This window comes from Sorex fumeus, unplaced genomic scaffold (genome assembly GCF_029834395.1).
Source record: "Sorex fumeus unplaced genomic scaffold, SorFum_2.1 ptg000189l, whole genome shotgun sequence".
Lineage (NCBI taxonomy): Eukaryota > Metazoa > Chordata > Mammalia > Eulipotyphla > Soricidae > Sorex > Sorex fumeus.
In genome coordinates this window covers 39,309-46,558 of record NW_026606246.1, presented here as the reverse complement: position 1 = coordinate 46,558, position 7,250 = coordinate 39,309, and the positions used below count along the sequence as shown (strand labels likewise).

The following is a 7,250-nucleotide window of genomic DNA, read 5'->3' as shown; positions in this document are numbered from 1 at the left end:
TTCACACCAACATTGTTTTTTTTAAAAAATCATCAAAGATTCCTTTTGGAAACCAAGATGTTTCTCAGATATGCTGGGGTGTTCAGCAATTAAAAGATCTTATTTGAAATGAGTATCTCCCTTACCCCCCCCCCAAAAAAAACAGGAGGGATGCAATTTCTCCAGCAGGCCAGCTGCCGGGAGTGAAGGCGACCTTGCTCTTTCCCTCGGACCCCCCGGAAGGGCACTGGGCAAAAAAGAGGTGCACTGAAGTAGAAAGAGTGTCGGGTCAGCAGAAACCAGCCGCTGTCGCCGTGGCCGTGTCTCTCACCGGGGAGACAGACCTGAAATGACATCAGTGTCCAGCAGCGGCCGGGAATTTCCGCCAACTCACGGTGGCTGATGGTTGGAAATAAAAATTGGAAATGCAAAATGGGCAGACTCGGGGCTGGAGCGATAGCACAGTGGGTAGGGCGTTTGCCTTGCACGCGGCTGATCCAGGTTCGATTCCCAGCATCCCATATGGTCCCCCGAGCACTTCCAGGAGTAATTCCTGAGTGCAGAGCCAGGAGGAACCCATGTGCATCTCCGGGTGTGACCCAACAAAACAAAACAAAACAAAAAAAGATGGGCAGACTCGTCACCCACACGTGGCGTTCTTCCACATAACAATCTTTCTCGTGAAGCCGTTGGCGTTTCCTGAGTTGTCTGCCCTATGTACACCGGCATCTCTGGAAATTGTCCCTTGTTTATGGGCTCAGGGGGATGAGCTGGAGGCAGTCGGGCTCACCTCCCAAACTCACTGGACAAGGGCCACCCAAGACGACCCAATCTGCTCCTCTCTCAGGAGTTGGGCGCTGAATCTTTGTTTTTCCCATGAATTACTATTATTTTGGTGTTTGAGCTGCACCCAGCCATGCTCAGGGCTTACTCCTGGCTCTGCACTCAGGCATCACTTCTGGCCAAGCTCGGGAGACCATATGCGATGCTGGGAATTGAACCCATGTTGGTGGCATGCAAGGCCAGGACCCTACCTCTGGCTAACACTGTCACTCTATCCTATCAGTTAATTTTTTTTAAAGGTCAGTTGTGGAATAGCATTATCATTTTAAAGTGACATAAACAGTATTTGCTGATTTTTTTAAAGCAATATCTAAACACAGAAGGGAGAAGAGGGATAGGACGGGGCTGGGGTACATCCCTCGCAAGCAGCTGAACCTGACCTCAGGCTTCAGAGGATGCCCAAACATTATCAGTGGAGTTGCAGCCTTGAAGGGCCTTGGGGACAGTGGCGGGGATGGGGAGTGGAGGGTGGCCTGGGGAACCTCCAGTGCTTCAGGGTCTGGGCAGGACCACACCCTCCATGGAACCATCAGACCCCCCAATGAGAATGGGAAAGAGGTGAAATTCCGCCATCCTTTTATTCTCTACTTTTTGCCGACCTTCATGTATTTCTTCTGAGTGAACATAGATGCATCTACTTTTGAGTGAATGGGTTGATATGGTTCTTGCTGGTTTTAGCTCGGTTGGGTTTCTGGGCATTGTTTGTTTTTGTTTGAGGACCACACTCAGCAGTGCTCAGGGCTTACTCCTGGCTCTGCACTCGGGAATTTCTCCTGATGGTGCTGGGGGCTCCGGGAATTGAACCTGGGTCGGCTGCGTACAAGGCAAACGCTCTCCCCACTGGACTGTCTTTTTTTTCTTTCTTTCTTTTTCCTTCATAAGGAGTCCTTCCTCCCTCTCTTTCACCCTGCTCCTCGTCTTCTTCCTTGCTTTGGCTTCTCTCTGCCTCCCTCCTGCCCACCCTCTAGTAGGACAGCTGTGATGGGCAGTTGTAAACTGCGCCCCAGAGGGTATCCACATGGCAGCTGTGTTTTCTCCGAATACTAAAGGGCGTTGTTACCAGATCGCCCCACTGGTTTAGGTAGGCACGGGGTAATCATGCTGGCCTTTTGGAGACAGAACCAGGAGGGTCAGTTTAGGGGTGACAATAGGAGGAGAGATGGAAATGAAGCAGCTGAGTGAACAAGGGCCATGGAAGCTTCTGGAAGCTGGAAGGGACAGTGGACAGAATTGTGCCTGTGGCTGCCAGGACAGCTGGTTTTGCAGACATCCCTTGACTTGAGTCCCGTGAATCTGTGGTTAGACGTCTTTGGTTTGTGTTTGTCTTTGGGTCACACCTGGTGATACTCAGGGCTTGCTCCTGGCTTTGCACTTCAGAATTACTCCTGGCAGTGCTCGAGGATACCGGGGATCAAACCCAGGTCTGCCCCATGCAAGGCAAGCACCCTTCTCGCTGTATTATCACTCCCACCTCTCTGCTGTAGAATCATGACTACCAGAACTTAAGAAAATGAATTTAGGTGGTGTGCAATGTGGAATTTTGTGGTCATCTTTGACAACAGTAAACGGAAATGAATGCAGGTTTTGCTACCAGTCATGGCTACTGGTGTTAAGCAAAAGGAAAATAGTATCTTCCCAAACAGGGAAGTGACTGGAATTGAGGGATGGCTAGTTGCTAGAAAAAAAGTTGAAGTGCATGGCAGGAAAAGCTTCCATTGCCTTCAGCGGACTTGGTAGGAAAATGGGTATTTCCAGCTTCATGACTGGCACAGGCTCAGGAGAAAGTGAAGAGCCGGAGGGGAAATTCCGTAGCATCTTGGAGACTGTCAGTCTTTGTGGGTCTCTCGCAGCGTCGACATCCAAGTGCCCGAGACGCCGTTGCTGAGAGCTGGGGAGGAAATGAGGAACAAGGTTTTGGAAACTGGAGGAAGGTGGGTCCTTGTGGTGGAGCTGCAGAGAGTCTGAGTGAACTGTGTTATGTGAAAAGCAGAAATTGCAAGTGTTGAAATTGGCTGGTAGAAGCTGGGGTGACTTCTCAGAGAGGCATTGCGGGAAGCAGGTGGCTCCCTCCGGCCGCTTCGAGTAAAATCCGAGCAGGAAGACACAGATGCAGAGAGAACTGCTAGATAAAATGGGTCCCAGGGGCTGGAGCAATAGTACAGTGGGGAGAGCATTTGCCTTGCACGGGGCCAACCCAGGTTCAATCCCTGGCATCCCATATGGTCCCCCAAGCACCGTCAGGAATGATTCCTGAGTACAGAGCCAGGAGTAACCCCTGAGCAATGCTGGGTGTGACCCAAAAATCATAAGCAGACAAAATAAAATGGGCCCTGATTTGATTTGGCGAATTCTCTGCCTATCTTGATCTCAAATGATGCTAATGGGGATATCGATTGTCAGGAGGCAGAGTCTCCTGCCCCCGCGCCTGGCTGTCCTCACCGGGGCCCCTTGGAGGGGGGTGGGTTGAGTTTCCCTCCCCACCCCGAGCAGAGCTCCGGCAGCCGAAGACCTCCAGAACCAGCCACCACCATGCTGAGACCACTCTCCACACGCATGAAGGTACCGGCAGAGGAACAAAGGCATGCGGGTACCGGAGCTGAGATCTCCAAGCCTGCTCGATTTGGGGCTGAGCATCCTTCACCCAGATCCTTTATCTTCCAGTAGGTGGGGGTCACACCCACCAACTGGCCCCCTGCCGCCGTGTAATCCCATCAATGGCCAAGACCCAGAGACTATAAAACCCAGCTCCCGGAAGCATCTTATTATCTCATTCTTACTTTGGACAATCTGGCAGGCTACCAAATGTAACCTGCCCACACGGCAGAGTCTGGCAAACTCCCCGGGCGTACCCAATATGCCAAATACCAGTAACAATGAAGGGTCTCATTCTCCTAACCCTGGAAGACCCTTGAATATGGCACTTTTTAAAATCTCAGGGCTAGGATGCAAGAGACGTTACTGGGGCCTGCTCGAGGCAATCGACGAACAACAGGATGATCATGATCGTGATTGTCAGGAAAACATGCCCTGGGGAAAAAAAATCAAAGATATAGTTGGGTAGAATTTTTCTAAGTCCCTTAAAAGAGGCAACGAGAAGTCGTATCGAGGATTCTTTGAAGGACTTTCATGTATGACTTTTCCTTTTCTTCAACCACCACCACAGAAATTGTAATAGAGATACGATTATTCTGGAAAGGTCTGTGGTGAGCCTCTTGATTGAGGGAGGAAACACTCATAATAGACATAGGAAACCCAGGAGCTTTTCAACAATGTTATATCAGCAGAAACAGAGTCAGCGTTTGTTGGGAAATCAGTTGGCGAAGGTAAATGTGTGAGCCTTAAAGATTGGAGGGGGCTGGAGCGATAGCACAGCGGGTAGGGCGTTTGCCTTGCACGTGGCCGACCCGGGTTCGATTCCCAGCATCCCATATGGTCCCCTGAGCACCGCCAGGAGTAACTCCTGAGTGAAGAGCCAGGAGTAACCCCTGTGCATCGCCAGGTGTGACCCAAAAAGAAAAAAAATGATTGGAGGGCTTGTTCGGGATGTGAGAAGCATAATGAAAGTAGACTATGGACCAAACATGATGGCTGCTTAGTACTTGTATCCCTGTATTGCAAACCATAACACCGAGAGAGAGAGAGAGAGAGAGAGAGAGAGAGAGACAGAGACAGAGACAGAGACAGAGACAGAGACAGAGAGACAGAGAGAGAGACAGAGAGACAGAGAAAGAGGGAAGGTGCCTGCCACAGAGACAGGGTGGGGGATGGATGGAGTAGGGGTGGCGGGAGGGATACTCGGAGCATTGGTGGTGGAGAACGGGCACTGGTGGATGGATGGGTACTTGAACATTATATGACTGAAACGTAATCACAAAAGCTTGTAAGTCTGTAACTGTATCTCAAGATGATTTGTGAAAATAAAATTTAAAAAAAGGCAGGGGAACTCAGGGGTGCAGAAGCCACAGGAAACAAATGAACCTTCCAAACTATTCAGTTATTTTATTTTTTTTAAGAATTTTTAAAAATATGGAACGCTTCACAAATTTGCGTGTCATCCTTGCGCAGGGGCCATGCTAATCTTCTCTGTATCGTTCCAATTTTAGTATTATGTGCTGCTGAAGCGAGCACTATTCAGTTATTTTAAATTTTTATTTACTTTTGCTTTGGGAATCATACCTGGCGATGTTCAGGGCTCACTCTTGGTAGAGCTCAGGAGACCATATGGGGTGCCGGGAATCAAACCCTGGTCAGCCGGGTACAAGGCAAGTGCCCTCCCCACTGTGTTATGGCTCTGTCCTGGATTCGGTGCTCTTAATCAGCAGTTTGGAGAGTGACAGACAAGGTGATGGGGGACTTGGGGGGGGGGCTGGAATGAGGGGGAGGGGGGGAGTCACACCTGGTGCCACAGGAGTTGTGAAAATGACTTCAAGGTGCTTGGGCAGGGGAGAGGTGATAGAAGAGAGAGGGAGAGTAGGGGAGGTGGAGGGAGTGGCCAGTGACGGGGGACTCTGATGGCACCGAAGACAGGGCTGAGCTCGCCTCCCACCCTTGGGGTCTTTGCCATGGAGTCCCTCCTTCCCCACAGTCCTGTCATCTGCTGCCTCCCCCTTTCCCAGGATCCCTTCCTTCCTCCAGACCCTGGGGGGTTAAGGCAGCCTTCCTATAGGTCTTCTGGACCTTCAAAGGCTGGAGTTTGAGGTGAAGGTGACGTACCATCCATCCTTCCGGCCCAGGAGACCTGGACTTTCAGTGTGGCTGTCGTTGTTGCAGAGCTGGCCAGGGCCAGGAAGGACAACTCCCCCCACCCACCCACTGACGTGTGGAAGCTTTAGATTTCCTTTCTACCACTCACACGCAGGTGCCCAATGTCCCCAATGTCCAGGGTGGATCAAAGGGCCCGTGGACCTGAGGCAAAAGACCTGATCCTCTGGATCTCTGTGTCTTTCTTTTTGATGGAAACACAGAACATCAGGATACACAATCACAGGGAGGGTGTGTGAGCATGGGGGGAGCATTCTGTGTTGAGCGCGAAGAATAAGGGCCCAATAAGTAGCCACCATAGCAACAAGCACCAGATATTTGACCAAAGGGTTGACCTGTTGCTTGGGATCTCACACCTGCTTCTTTCTTTTTCTTTTCTTGGCTTTTTGGGTCACACCCTTCAATGCTCAGGGGTTACTCCTGGCTCTGCACTCAGGAATTACTCCTGGCGGTGCTCGGGGGACCATGTGGGATGCTGGGAATCGAACCTGGGTCTGCCACATGTAAGGCAAACGCCCTCCCTGCGGGGCTATCATTCCAGTCCCTCACTCCTACTTCCTTGATAACTTTTTGTGTAGCAGGCTGGGCCGACCAACTCAGGACCACTGACCTGGCAGGGGGCCAGAAGGTCTCTGGGTGTGCTTAGTGCCCAATGCACGTCACTCATTGCAGTGCAGGAGATCCTCGACTTCCCTGGTCACAGCTCGGCCCAGGTGACAGTGGCAGCGTGGAACCAGCTCTTTCCACCAGCTTAGGGTCTTCTGTTCTTTCAAATCAGTGGCGCTCGGGACCAGAGTGGTAGTACAGAGGATAAAGCACTTGCTTCACATGCAGTCAATTGAGGTTAGATCCCCAGCATCCCGTAGGTTTCCCCCAAACACCACCAAGAGTGATCCCTGAGTGCAGAACCAGGGTGACCCCTACGTGTTGCTGGATAAACAAAGATCAGTGGCATTCAGGACCAGGGAGACAGAACGGGGGTTAAGGCACTTGCCTTGCATGTGGCCCAACTTTGCTTTGATCCCAGACACCAAATTTGGTCCCCTGAGCACCACTGGATATGGTCCAAGAAGACCTCTGCCCGCTAAAAAAAAAAAAAAGAATGTTTTGCTGCTCATTAAAACCCTCTGCGCGCTCTGAGCTCCCCACTGATGGTAATGGGGGCTCAAAACTCTGGGAGGTGGGGCCCAGGCATTGGTACTTTCCAAAGCCACCCAAGAAGATCCAACAGACACAATACAGGAAGCCCAACCAGATTTGGGTTTCAGATAGACACAGGAACTATTTTCTCTTGGTATAAATATGTCCCGATATTTTTTTGTGGGCTGGCCATTCAGACTTATCCTCCTTCAGCGGTGTTGTCTGTCTGAAAGTCTCAGCTGCCTGGTTTGTGTTTGTTAAATCTGGGGACCACATGTTCATAGGGTCATTGAGGACCAGTGAGACCAGGACGCAGCCAGGGACAGATAGGGTGACCCAACTGGAAAACTCTTCTCTGACTCACACAGCCAACAGGAGCTGTACCATCACATCCACACTGGGAACTGGGCTGATTTTTTGTTTTTGTTTTGTTTTTATGCTTTTTGGGTCACACCCAGCGATGCACAGGGGTTACTCGTGGCTCATGCACTCAGAAATTGCTCCTGGCAGTGCTCGGGGGACCCTAT

At 50.8% G+C, this 7,250-nt stretch overlaps 1 non-coding gene across 1 annotated transcript; it reads right to left on the bottom strand.

Moving 5' to 3' along the window:
* Positions 1-4,842: 4,842 nt before the first annotated feature.
* On the bottom strand, positions 4,843-4,950 carry LOC130017321 (U6 spliceosomal RNA). Its single transcript, XR_008791381.1, has one exon. It is a non-coding gene; the product is annotated as a U6 spliceosomal RNA (small nuclear RNA).
* Between the last annotated feature and the right edge of the window lie 2,300 nt (positions 4,951-7,250).